The 14387-nt window shown below is 36.7% G+C and overlaps 1 long non-coding RNA gene across 1 annotated transcript in view; it reads right to left on the bottom strand.

Annotated features, from left to right (window-relative positions):
• Positions 1–7200: 7200 nt before the first annotated feature.
• The window catches only part of LOC144307923 (uncharacterized), a 28793-nt gene continuing 21606 nt past the window's right edge, over positions 7201–14387 (bottom strand). The window contains exon 3 of the long non-coding RNA XR_013374585.1: positions 7201–7387. This is a non-coding gene — a long non-coding RNA (uncharacterized LOC144307923). The remainder of the gene's footprint in view (positions 7388–14387) is intronic.

Below are 14387 nucleotides of genomic sequence, written 5' to 3'. Positions count from 1 at the left end.
TCTCTTTTTTCTGTTCTCATTAATTTCGCTCTTATGTTAATTCTCTACTGACGCTTTCTTGTGATTTACCATGTTATACCTTATCTAGCCTTTCGATTTGGCAATTTAATTAATTTATTTTATTCTTTTATTTTTATTGATGTAAATGGTTAGGCTTTTGGAACTTCCTCTGATCACTGCTTTTTTTTAATTGAGATATAACATTTTGTAAGTTTAAGGTATACAACATGTTGATTTGATACACTGATACATTACAAAATGATTAACACTGTAGAATCAGCTAACACCTCCATCACCTCACATAATTATTATTTTTATTTTGTGTTGAAAGAATTTAAGATCTACTTTCTTAGCAACTTGCAGGTATAGAATACAGTACTATTAACTATAATTATCAGGCTGTATGTTAGATCTCCAAGATGTATTCATCTTATAACTGGAATTTCATATTCTTTGACCAGCATCTCCCCATTTCCCCTACTCCTCAGCCCCTTGTAACCATCATTCGACTATTTCTTCAAACAGCATTTTTAGATTTCACATATAAGTGATATCATACAGTATCTGTCTCTCTTTATCTTACTTATTTAGCATAACGTCCTCAAGGTCCATCCACACTGTTACAAACGCAGGATTTCCATCTTTCTCATGGTTGAATTTCATATATATATATATATATATATGAAATCTATTCACATTTTCTTTATCCATTTATATGTGGATGGACATGTAAGTCATTTACAGGTCTTAGCTATTGTATATAATGCTACAATAAAAATAGGAATGCAGATATCTCTTCGAGATAGTGATTTCAATTCCGTTGGATATGTACCCAAAAGCAACATTGCTGGATCATGATAGTTCTATTTTTAACTTGTTAACATCTATGATGTTTTCCATAGTGGCAGCACCAATTTGCATTACCACCAACAATGTATGAGAGAGGGGTCCCTTTTTTCCACGTGTGTGACAACACTTGTTATCTTTTGTGTTTTTGATGATAGCCATTCTAACAGATGTGAAGTGATATCTTGTTGCAGTTTTGATTTGCACTTCCCTGATGATGAGTGATGTTGAGCATCCTTTCATGTACCTGCTAGACATCTGAATATTTTCTTTAGAAAAATATCTATTCAATTCCTCTGCCCATTTTTTTATTGATTTGCTTGGTTTTTTTCCTCTCTCTCTCTCTCTCTCTCTCTCCCCTATTAAGTTGTATGAGTCCTTTAAATATTTTGGATATTAACACCTTGTCAGGAATATGACTTGCAAATATTTTATTTTACTCCATGGGTTGCCTTTTCATTTTGTTGACTGTTTCTTTTATTATGTAGAAGCTTTTCAGTATGATATTTTTGTTTTTGTTTTTTTTTTCAGTATGATATTTTTGAATATGACACTAAAAGCAAAAGCAACAAAAGCAAAAGTTAGTATGTAGAACTACTCTGTACTTTTGATATGTAACTATCATTACTGATGACTGTATCTATCTTTTTTTTTTTTAGAAATTCTGTAATTTCTCTTTGTATATTCCCTTTAATCCAAAAGCTTTACAATAGCATTTTTTTCCAACTGAGGTAAGCCTTTCTTATTCTGTTTTTTTTTTAATTCATTTTCCTTTACGGTTTCTATTTTGATTTCTGTTTGTTGGCATTGGAATCAGAGAATGTTGTTTTAATAGTTTTACTTTATATGGGTAGCCTGGGTGGCTCACCGGTTTAGCGCTGCCTTCGGCCAGGGCATGATCCTGGAGTCCTGGGATCAAGTCCCACGTCGGGCTCCCTGCATGGAGCCTGCTTCTCCCTCGGTCTGTGTCTCTGCCTCTCTCTCTCTGTCTCTGTCTCTGTCTCTCTCTCTCTCCCTATGTCTCTCATGAATAAATAAGTAAAATCTTTAAAAAAAATAGTTTTACGGGATCCCTGGGTGGCGCAGCGGTTTGGCGCCTGCCTTTGGCCCAGGGCGCGATCCTGGAGACCCCGGATCGAATCCCACGTCGGGCTCCCGGTGCATGGAGCCTGCTTCTCCCTCTGCCTGTGTCTCTGCCTCTCTCTCTCTCTCTGTGTATGACTATCATAAATAAATAAAATTTAAAAAAAAAAAAAAAGAAAAAGGATTTCCTTTAAAAAAAAAAATAGTTTTACTTTCTAGAATTCATTGTTGTTTTCCTGTGCTATACTAGCCATTCTGTTTTTGTGAATGTAATGTGTACTTAAAATGGTATAGTGTTTATTGTTAGGGTGTAGAGCTCAATATATAACCAAAATATCTAACTTATCATGTTGTTTATATGCTTACTTTTTCTCCTAGTTCACATTTTTATATGAATAATGGTATAATAAGATCTTCTGTTAATATGGTATTTATATCCATTTTTCTGTGCATCACCTGTACATCTGTTTTACGTGTTTACCGTGTTATTTAGTGCATAGATATTCATAATTATTATAGCTTTATTATTAAATAAAACTTTTAGCATTATAGAGTGTCCCTTTTTCTTGAAAATTAATTCATTTTTTTACTTAAATTCTGCTATGTCTGTTACCAAGGTAACAATTTCTGCTTTTATTTTTTTTTTAAGATTTTATTTATTTATTTGAGACAGAGTGAGTGAGCACAAGTAGGGAAAGAGGCAGAAAAAGAGGGAGAAGCAGACTCCCCACCAAGCAGGGTGCCTAATGCAGAACTCGATCCCAGAACCCTGAGATCATGACCCGACCCGAAGGCAGATGCTTAATCAACTGAGCCACCCAGGCACCCTGAATTTCTGCTTTTTATTATCTCTATTTACCTAGTAAATATTGGTTCATCTCTTTATTTTTAGTGTTTCTGAGTCACTGCGTTTTAGGTGTGTCACTCTTTTTGTCTCTTGGATTTTTAAGAACTTACTTGAAAATATTTTTCTTTTTAATCAATTAAACTCATTACATGTATTGATAGGCATATGGTTGGTCTGAATTCTGTCTTATGTTTTCTTTTCATTACGTGTTTTATTTTATATACTGCTTCTTACTATTTGGTATTTCTTACTGGCTTATTTCAAATAACATTGCTTTTGCTTTTGTTTTTTTAAGTGTCTATTTCTTTTGGTATTAAGGAAGGATGTTTTACAAAAAAAAAAAAAAGTAAATACCATTGTATTAATACATTTTTAAATGCCCTTAATCCGGGATCCCTGGGTGGCTCAGTGGTTTAGCGCCTGCCTTGGGCCCAGGGCATGATCCTGGAGTCCCGGGATCAAGTCCCACATCGGGCTCCCTGCATGGAGCCTGCTTCTCCCTCTGCCTGTATCTCTGCCCCTGTCTTTATGTCTCTCATGAATAAATAAATAAAATCTTGGGCAGCCCCGGTGGCTCATCAGTTTAGCGCCACCTTCAGCCCAGGGCGTGATCCTGGAGACCCGGGATCCAGTCCCACGTCGGGCTCCTTGCATGGAGCCTGCTTCTCCCTCTGCCTGTGTCTCTGCCTCTCTCTCTCTCTCTCTCTCTCTGTCTCTCATGAATAAATAAATAAAAATCTTAAAAACATAAATAAAAAATAAATAAATAAAATCTTTAAAAAAATAAAATAAATGCCCTTAATCTCTCTTTTCTTATTAAATGTTTATTAACCAATATTTCAGTTTTAAATTGTTTGACTCCCGCCTTTAACCTGCACAACAATCGATGATCTTATTCTGTTTTCCCTTTTTCTATCCTGTCTACTTCCATATTTCAGTTGAATTTCTTTTCTATTTTTAAGAACACAAGTTTAAATACTATCCTTCTACGCAGCTACTAACCTTTTAGTCTTAGAGCTACAATTAAATATATGTGATTCTCACCATATGTCTTTTGCGAAAGTTTCCTCAGTCATGTCTTGGTTGGCTGAATCTTATCCTTTAGTACATTCTCCAATTTTGAGTACAAAATTCTCTGTGTTCCTATATATTCGGAATCAACTTCTTACAGGATTTTTACTTAACAAGAAGCTTGACTCCATGTTAAATTCTTAGTCTGTATTTTCATTACTTAAATTTTTGAAATGTCATTTCACTCTTGCCTTCATTTGTATGTTGTGAGAATTTTGACACCAAGCTAATTGTCTTTTCCTTGAAACTTTCTTCATTTTCTGCCTGAAGGCCCAGGGAATTTTTATTTATCTTTAAAATTGAATAGTGGTACTAGGATATTTTTCTTGATGTGATCATTCCAGCTCAATTTTACACACTTCACTACACTCCAAATTTTTTCTTTTTTTCTTTTTTTCTTTTTTTTTTTTTTTTGGTGAAGGTGGGGGTAGGGAGGAGTTTGGGTAGTTCCATTCTATCATATTTGATTTCTTTTTTTGTTGTTGTTTAAAGATTTTATTTATTATTCATGAGAGACACAGAAAGAAAGAGGCAGAGACATAGGCAGAAGGAGAAGCAGGCTCCTCACAGGGAGCCTGATGTGGGACTTGATCCCGGAACCCCGAAATCACGCCCCAAGCCGAAGGCAGACACTCAGCCACTGAGCCACCTAGGTGTCTCCCATATTGGATTTCTTCTTGGGAACCCAATTATAATATTTTAGAGCTTCTATTTCTGTATTCGATTTCTATCACCTTCTCTCTGTTACTTTTTCCTTGTTTCTTCCTCCTAATTTATTTTATTGGATTTTTTTTCTTGGTTTACTTCAATGACTTTTATTAAATTTTCATTCAAACCTATTATTCCTTGGGTAATTTAATCATCCCATCTAATGTAATTTTATCTTTTACTTCTATATCTTTCCTTTGTTCAAAGAACTTTTGTTTTATCCTTGTTTTGTTTTATTTTTTTCTGTAACTAGATTTTGTATTTCTGGCTCAAGACCTCTCGATGTTTGCATGAGGATATTTAATTCAATTTAGAGGGCAGGGCTACAGTTTTCTTAAGCTTCGTGAGCTTCTATTTTGGGAGGCAGGGGTTGTTATCAGTGGAGATGTCTTGCATTGAATTTTCTGTTTCTTACTATATTTTTGCTGTGTGATTTTTTTTCCCATTTCATGGACACAATTAGTGATTTTAGACTCCTTTTTGTTCAGTTATTGTTTTTTATGAATGACGTTAGGTCAGTTGACATGTCTTATTTCCCTTTTTTTCTGCAGGATTTTAAATATTCTGCTCTTACTACCTACTTGCCCTTCATGAAGACATCTTCAAGGGATAGCACTTTCTCTATATATCTATTCTTCTCCTGAAGCAATGTTTCTCAAAGCTTCTACTTCTAATTCTACTTAAATTCAAACACCTTCCATGTAGCCAATTCTATAGAGCACCAAATCCATTTGGTGTTAAATTTTTTTCTTTTGGGGGGTGATTTTAACTATGCTTTGTCTAAATCCTGTGGGTCTTACTATTTTTCTATAGAGTTCCTTAAATATCCCTCTCCCTAATCTCCATACCACAGCCTTTAGTGACTAGTAATGGAAACTCTACTGGAAGTTGTTTTATTATTCCACCTAGAGATAATTCATAATGTATGGTATCTTCTGTCTTCTAATAATGATGAAGGTATGCATTATGTGAAGTATTATTTGTTCTCTCTGATGATGTTTTATATATATATTTGGGGTTTATTTTTTGTGTGGAGAATCTGTGGAGAGAATAAACACCATACAACTGTCATTAAACTCTGGACCCATATACCACATCAGAATATTTTCCTATTGACTCACTGAATTCAACCTGAATTTAAAACCAAACTCTCTATACTCCAGATCTGCTTCTTATACAATATACACCATCTCCATAAATGGGTCTCTATTTTTCGAGTTATTCAGGCCAAAAGAATATGGAGAAGCCTTTGACCACTTTTCTCTAAAAATTAACCCATAAAATCAAACTCACAGAATATATACCAAACCCAACCACATTATTATTATTATTATTATTATTATTTTTGTCAAATCCACTATACTGCCTCAATCCAAGCCACCAACATGTCTTATCCAAATGTCAGCAGTAGCTTATGACTCCCATTTTCTGCTCTTGTTCCCCCCAGGTATGGTTACCAAATAGTTGTCAAATAAGGCCTTATTAAATGTTCATTAGAACTTAGAATAAATTACTCAAAATAAAATTTAAATCACTTGCTGTGCTCAATACAGATCCATTTCCTATTAATCTCCCATAGTTTTTGCCCACCCTCTCACTTGCCCATGTGCTCCAGCCACACAGGTCTTAGTACTATACATATAATGGAATGTTTTCCAGCCTTTAAAAAGAAGGAAGCTCTGTAATATGCAACAGCATGATGGACCTTGAGGACATTATGCTAAGTGAAAAAGGCCTGACACAGAAAGATAATACTGCATAACTATACTTACATGAGTTATCTAAAATAGTCAAATTCATAAAATCAAAAATAGGAATGGTGGTTATCAGGGACTGGGGGCAGGAGGAAATGGAGAGTTATTAATCAACAAGCATAAAGTTTAAGTTAAATAAGATGAATTAGCTCTAGAGATCTGCTGTACGACATCGTATCTATACTCAACAATAATGTGTTTATACCCTTAAGCTTTGTTAGGAGGATAGATCTCATGTTAAGTGTTCTTACAGGGCAGCCCGAGTGGTTCAGCCGTTTATCGCCACCTTCAGCTGAGGGCGTGATCCTGGAGACCCCGGATCCAGTCCGGCTTTGGGCTCCCTGCGTGGGGCCCGCTTCTCCCTCTGCCTGTGTCTCTGCCTCTCTCTCTGTGTCTCTCATGAATAAATAAATAACATCTTCAAAAAAAAATGTTCTTACAACAATAAAATAAAAAGTAATAAGAAAGATAAGATGCATATTACTAAAATCAAGAATGAAACAAGGAAAATTACTATGAACCCTGCTAACACCAAAAGAGAATAATAGAATACCATGAACAACACTACACGCATAAATTTGGCAATTTAGATGATGGAGACCAATTACTCAAAATGTACAAACTATAATACCACACTGAGTCTAAAACAGGTAATTTGAATAGCTGTATAACTACTACAGAAATTCAATTTTTAATTTTAAAAACTCCCTCAAAAAAAAACCACAAAAAAACAAAACAAAAAAACCTTCATATTCGGGTGGTTGAACTTGACCAAATGTTGAAAGAAGAATTAATAACAATTATACCCTATCTCTACCAGGAAAAAAAAAAGGTGTTAACACTTTAAACTCATTTTTTAAAAGATTTTATTTATTTATTCATGAGACACACACACACACACACACACACACACACACAGAAGCAGAGACATAGGCAGAGGGAGAAGCAGGCTCCATGAAGGGAACCTGATGTGAGACTCCATCCGGGGACTCCAGGATCACGCCCTGAGCCGAAGGCAGACGCTCAATCGCTGAGCCACCCAGGTGTCCCTTTAAACTCATTTTTAAGCCAGTATTCCCTAATATAAAAAAACAAATGAAGAACAAAAAAGGAAAAATATAGAGCAGTATTCATCATAAATATAGACAAAAAAGATTACTAACAAAATATTAGCAAATAGAATTTGGCAATATATAAAAATAATTTTAGAGCATGGCCAATTTGTGTTTATTCCAGGAATGCAAGGTTATATTAATATTCAAAATTCAATCAATATAGTACATCATATTAATAGGGAAAGAAGAAAAATTACACGATTTTTGTAATACAGAGAAAAACATAATATTCAACACCCATTCAGATTAAAAATTCTAGAAAACTAGAAATAGAGGGGAACTTCCTCAACTTGATAGAGTATCTGCAAAATCAATTACAGCTAACATATCTATTGTCTTCACTTAGGGCAGGGGGTAATCAAGACAATTTGTGAAGAGGTTTGAGAACTGTATACCCTAGCACGGTGATTCTAGAAAATATAGAATTTTTTATGGGATAGAAACTATTTGGGGATTATTAAATCTGATTCATTTTCACAGGCTATCCTGAAAGATACAATTCAAAAATTTCAAAATTAATATAGCTCAGCAAAATTATCTCCAGTGTCACTCCCCAATCCCTTAAAAGTGTTTCCCAGGATTAACTTCCATAAGATATATAAATAATAAGAGAGAGGCGCCTGGGTGGCTCAGTAGCCTAAGCCTCTGACTCTTGATTTGACTCAGGTGGTGATCTCAGGGTTGTGGGTTTGAGCCCTATGTTGGGCTCTGCACTGAGTGTGGAGCCTGTTTAAGATTGTCTCTCTTCCCCTACTAAAAAAAAAAAAAAAAATTTCTCTCTCTCCCTCTCTTAAAAAAAAAAAAAAATATATATATATATATATAAAATAAGAATAAGAAAGGTAGTATTCTTTTCATAACACACTTAACTGTTCTCTGTTTATAACGCAATGCTACAATAAAACTCATGTTTCTAGTAGCCAAATTATAGTGAAACTTGCAAAAATGTGAGTTTTTTTTGAAGTCCTCAAATTGCAGAGAAATTTTATTTATACATTTCTTAGGTACCAAATTTCCATCAATAAGAATAAAAATAAGTATTTGGTCTGAGCTGAGCTTTCTAATATCACTACTAAGATTCACTTCTTGGAGGAAAAAAAACCCCTATTTTTCTTAAAGTTGTAACCTTGATGGAAAATCAACTTACAAAGACAATAATGATAATATTAGAAAAGTTTCTCATCTGGGAGACCTAGTAGGGGAGAAAACTATCCTACTGGCTATTGGCAGATTGAGTTAAGCAGTGGACCATGATACAGAATAATAATCTTCTACTATGCACTAAGCATATGGCTGAATAATTGCCACACACTGGAAATTCCCAGTGACTCTGAGATGTCAGGGATAAACTTAACAAGCAACATATTTCCTAAATGGATATGTATCTGTTGTACAGTAGAGAAATGCCAATATATTTTGCACAAATTGTAACTGACTTCCATCTTCATTCTGTGTGATATTGGCCACAGAGAAATCCACTTGGCAAATATAATGGTCTTAAAATCTTTTTTTAAAAAAGATTTTGTTTATTTGAGAGACAGTGTGTGTGTGCAAGTGAGAAACAAGCAGGGGAAGTAGCAGAGGGAGAGGAAGAAGCAGACTCCCTACTGAGCAGGGAACCCAATGCAGGGCTCAATCCCAGGACCCTGGGATCATGACCTGAGCTGAAGGCAGCTGCTTAACCAACTGAGCCACTCAGGTACCCCAGTAAATAAAATCTAAAAAAAAAAAAAAAAAAAGATGTGATATATATGACGGAATATTACTCAGCCATCAAAAAGAATGAAATCTTGCCATTTGAAACGACATGGATAGAACAAGAGGTTTTTATGCTAAGTGAAATAAGTCAGTCAGAAAAAGACAAATACTATATGATCTCATTCATATGTGGAATTTAAGAAACAAAACAGATGAACAAAGGCAGAAGGGAAGGAAAAATAAAATAAGATGAAAACTGAGAGGGAGGCAAACCATAAGACATGCTGAACTCTAAGAAACAAACTGATGGTTGCTGGAGGGGAGGTGGGTAGGGGGATGGGGTAACTGAGTGATGGGCATTAAGGAGGGCACTTGATGTAATGAGCACAGGGTGTTATATGCAGCAGAGGAATCACTAAATTCTACCTCTGAAACTAATTTTTTAAAAAATCTTAAGCCTTGGGATCCCTGGGTGGCGCAGCGGTTTGGCGCCTGCCTTCGCCCCAGGGCGTGATCCTGGAGACCCGGGATCGAATCCCACATCGGGCTCCCGGTGCATGGAGCCTGCTTCTCCCTCTGCCTGTGTCTCTGCCTCTCTCTCTCTCTCTGTATCTGTCATAAATAAATAAAATATTAAAAAAAAAATCTTAGGCCTTGATTTTAAGGTTTGTTAAAGATGGAGCAGATGAGTGTTTAGTCGATGGCTAATTTTTAACCACAACTAGGGTAAGACACTTTGCAATACTCTATTCTATGTCCCCTGAGTTATAAGGTTTTCCACTCTAGCTGGTGGAAATGGAAATTCTTGCTCATCATTTGTGAGCCCCATGATCGCTACCTCTAATAACTTTAGGTATTTCTCTCTCTAGTCTTAAGGAGTTAACTCACATGCTAATCGATAACTGCTAATCAATATTCACCTGATTATTTAATGAGGACTCTCAGCAGATCTCCAGAAATCTCTCTGTACAACACCCTCCTCTCTAGTACTCTATCCTGTGAACTCCAGCTGTTTGGGCCTCCTTTGTCTTCCAGTTATGTCTCTTTAATTCAGAGTTATGATAGGCTCCACATTGCTTCCTGAGTATGTCTTTCCCCAAAATTGTAGCATGATCTTGCACTTATTTGGTTAAATTATTGCCCCAAGGGTTTGCAAGCCTACCATTCCTTCTCTCTAATGTTGGTTTAGAGAACAGATTAAATGGAAAACCAACTACATAATATGTCCAAACAAAGCGAGCCACCATTATTACCCAACGACAAGAAAAACGATACGAAAGTATAGGGCCCTGCCATTGCTACTCTTCAATTTAATTCCCTTCATGATTACCCATTCAAAGTTGGAAAGTTATAGGATTTTATTCTGTACATTCTAGAATGGAAACAAATGATGTTCTCTGGCTAGTTTAGGATCTGGTTAAGAGTATAGAAGATCAAAAAGTGATAGCAAAGCCATATGGTTAATGGACATTAGAAACCTACTGGGATTTTCCATTCAGTAAGTGGGATTTACTCAACATCCTTCATCAATGCACTAACTGCTGAGGTTCACAAGAACCCTGTGGAGAACATTCTGTCAAAGCTGACACTTTGGAGAGTGTGACTTCAAACAGATGGGATTGGTGCTGGGCTCATATGTTGGTTATTACATTTCCTGGTTTTAACTATATCACTGAACATATTAGGTGAAAGGGGTAAAGCTATACAAAGACTAGAGAAAACAAACAGAGAACTACTTTAGCAAGTTCCTGGCAACATATTTAACTGTTGACTGGGATTTCAGTAAGATCCTTAAGCCAGTTTCTATTTACAGGTATGCAAGCTTTGGCACTAGGTAATTTGAATAGCTGTATAACTTCATCACTGCTGACAAGAACAAGACATCTTCATTGCATGTGATCTTATTTTATGTGGCACAGCACTTGTAGGCACTTGTAGGCACGAGAGCAGCACTGCCCGGAGAGAGGGTGGTGGTTGTTAGTTCAGGCCAGGTCCCAACACAAAAACTCATGATAGAAGAAAACACACTTGGAACTACACAGTGTGGGACAGAACATTGCTTATATTTGTTTCAGCAAAATTCTGAATTCTACAAGTGAGCAGATTATGAAAGATTAATAAAGTTATTTTTATTTTTTTATAAATTTATTTTTTATTGATGTTCAATTTGCCAACATATAGAATAACACCCAGTGCTCATCCCATCAAGTGCCCTCCTCAGTGCCCATCATATAGTTATTTTTAAACTTATATTCTTAAGTAGAATGGGATGTTTAGCTAAGTGAGATGATCCATCAGAATAACTCCTAAACTTATCAAAAAATTTTTTTTAACTCAACGTGGCTTCTCTGTTCATTTCATGTACTGCTGCTTTGATATTTTTGGAGACAGTTCTTTTAGGAGTTAGCAAAATATTTTGGTATAATACTCTAGAGTTTAAAAACAAACAAACAAAAAACCTCTGTTTAAATTTTGGCTCTAGGGGCACCTGGATGTCTCAGTGGTTGAGGGTCTGCCTTTGGCTCAGGGCATGATCCCAGAGTTCTGGGATGGAGTCCTGCATTGGGCTCCCCACAGGGAGCCTGCTTCTCCCTCTGCCTATCTCTACTGCCTCTCTTGGTGTGTGTCTCATGAATAAATAAATAAAATCTTAAGATTCACTAAGTATGTGGCTTTGGGTCTCAGTTCCTTTATCTGCAATATGGGAATAAAAGTAATACTTCCCTTATGAGCTTCTCCTAAGGGTTAAATGGTGGCTATAAACTGCTATTTTAACTCTGATTGATATATTCATCACTCCCTCTCATTGAATTGCGTTGCATACAAAATTACTCAAGTTATTTTACTTTTCTTGAGCTTTTGAATTACTAGTGTATTCCATATATTTCTCATACATTATATAATTCCTACATCATAAGTATTTGTATCATAAATTTTCCAGTCTTCCAAACAGATACATTTGACATTTAATCAATGGAAATTCTTTAAAAATATATCTTTGAGCATTGAGAGATTAAAAACAAAGGAGGTAAGGATAGACAAATGAGATGTTATGTGTCAGCCCAATGATCTTAGAATGTACTGGGAAAGATGGGATTATATGAGATTGAGGCGCAGAGAGGGAAGGCTAACTCCCTTGGGATAAGGACATTTAGATAAGCTTTCACAGAGATGATGATGTTTAATCTGAGTGCAGATGTCCCAGGTCATTAGGAAGATAAAAGTAAGAAATACTTCTGTCAGAGGGGTGAGAATTTAGAACATCATGGCATTGTATAAAGGCATGGAGGTTTGAAAGAACTAAAAGTAGAGTAGGACTTATAGAGCAGAAGATATGTGAAGGCATGTGAGGGAGCTGAGGCAAGAAAAGTGGTGATAAATCACAATATTTTGGGGTGCCCAGGTGGTTTAGTCAGTTAAGTATCTGCCTTTGGCTCACATCATGATCTCAGGGTCCTGGGATTGGGTCCTGGGATCGAGCCCTGCATCGGGCTCCCTGCTCAGTGGGAAGTCTGCTTCTCCTTCTCCCTCTGCCTCTCTCCTGGCTTGTGCTCTCTCGCTCTCTCTCTAGCTCTCTCTCAAATAAATAAATAAAATCTTTAAAATATATATATAAATAAAAATAAGTATTTTACCACCATTTGCTTTGACGTGGATGGAACTGGAGGGTATTATGCTGAGTGAAATAAGTCAATCGGAGAAGGACAAACACTATATGTTCTCATTCATTTGGGGAATATAAATAATAGTGAAAGGGAATATAAGGGAAGGGAGAAGAAATGTGTGGGAAATATCAGAAAGGGAGACAGAACATAAAGACTCCTAACTCTGGGAAATGAACTAGGGGTGGTGGAAGGGGAGGAGGGCGGGGGGTGGGGGTGAATGGGTGACGGGCACTGAGGGGGGCACTTGACGGGATGAGCACTGGGTGTTATTCTGTATGTTGGTAAATTGAACACCAATAAAAAATAAATTTATTATAAAAAAATTTTAAAAAAAGAAAGGGAGACAGAGCATGAGAGACTCCTAACTCTGGGAGACGAACAAGGGGTGGTGGAAAGGGAGGTGGACGAGGGGTGGGGGTGACTGGGTGATGGGCACTGAGGGGGGCACTTGATGGGATGAGCACTGGGTGTTATGCTATATGTTGGCAAATTGAACTCCAATAAAAAAATAAGTATTTTAAAAATCACAATATTTTAAGCACAAATGAAAAACATTCACCTTTATCAATCATCCTCAGTATAAACAAAAATGATTCATGACATTAGGCTGAGTATTCAATGGCAAAAATCTGAAAGTACATAAGGAACACATACCAAGCACTTATTATGTCAATCTCAGGACTAAGGAGTTTTAACATATAATCATATTTAAGTCATAGAATTTTTGAATAATTCCATTCTCATCCATACTGCCACAGGTCAAATTCCATGCAAAGGTTCTGGGAGAAACACTGGAAATGGAGAGCTGTGCCCATTGGCTGGTGTTCCTTTGTCACCGATGCTGCGTGAGCTGTTTAAGAATATCAGTTCTCCTGGGACACTTGGCTGGCTCAGTTGGTTAAGTGTCCGACTCTTGATTTTGGCTGAGGTCATGATCTCAGGATCATGAGACGGAGCCCACACTCAGCGTGGAGACTGCTTAAGAGTCTCTCTCTCTCTCTCTCCCTCTCCCTCTGCCCCTCCCCCTTGCCCCACTTGCCATGCACACACTTCAACATGCCTTCATTTCCTACCTTCACCTGAAAGTAGATGACTCCCCAATGTTGTCTCTAATGTACATGCCTTTTCAGAGTTAAAAGCCTAAATATCTAGTTGTTGAGTGTCACCTCCCTCTTAATGCCACCACAGGAACCTCATATTCCCCATGTTCAATACTAAAATTATATGAGCACACATGCACGTGCACACAATCCACACCCACATACACCACGGTATATTCTATAAGGGCATCACAATAGCAGGAATGGCCACAGAATAGAAGATAATGAAATCGTGGGTGCCTGAGCGTCTCAGTCAGTTAAGTGTTCAATTCTAGGTTTCAGCTCAGATCATGATCTCAGGGTTGTGAGACGGAGCACCGAGTTGGGCTGTGCACTCAGCTCAGAGTCTGCTCGATATTCTCTCTCCCTCCCCTCTGCCCTCCCTGCCCTAAATTAATTAATTAATTAATTAAATTTTTAAAAAGAAGATAATGAATTTGAAAATGGGAGGAAAAGGAAGATTATAATTAAATTTATAGGAAAGATGCCTTTCACAGATA

This window comes from Canis aureus, chromosome X, assembly GCF_053574225.1.
Source record: "Canis aureus isolate CA01 chromosome X, VMU_Caureus_v.1.0, whole genome shotgun sequence".
Taxonomy (NCBI): domain Eukaryota; kingdom Metazoa; phylum Chordata; class Mammalia; order Carnivora; family Canidae; genus Canis; species Canis aureus.
The sequence above is the reverse complement of the archived record's forward strand: the minus strand, read 5'-3'. Positions and strand labels throughout refer to the sequence as shown.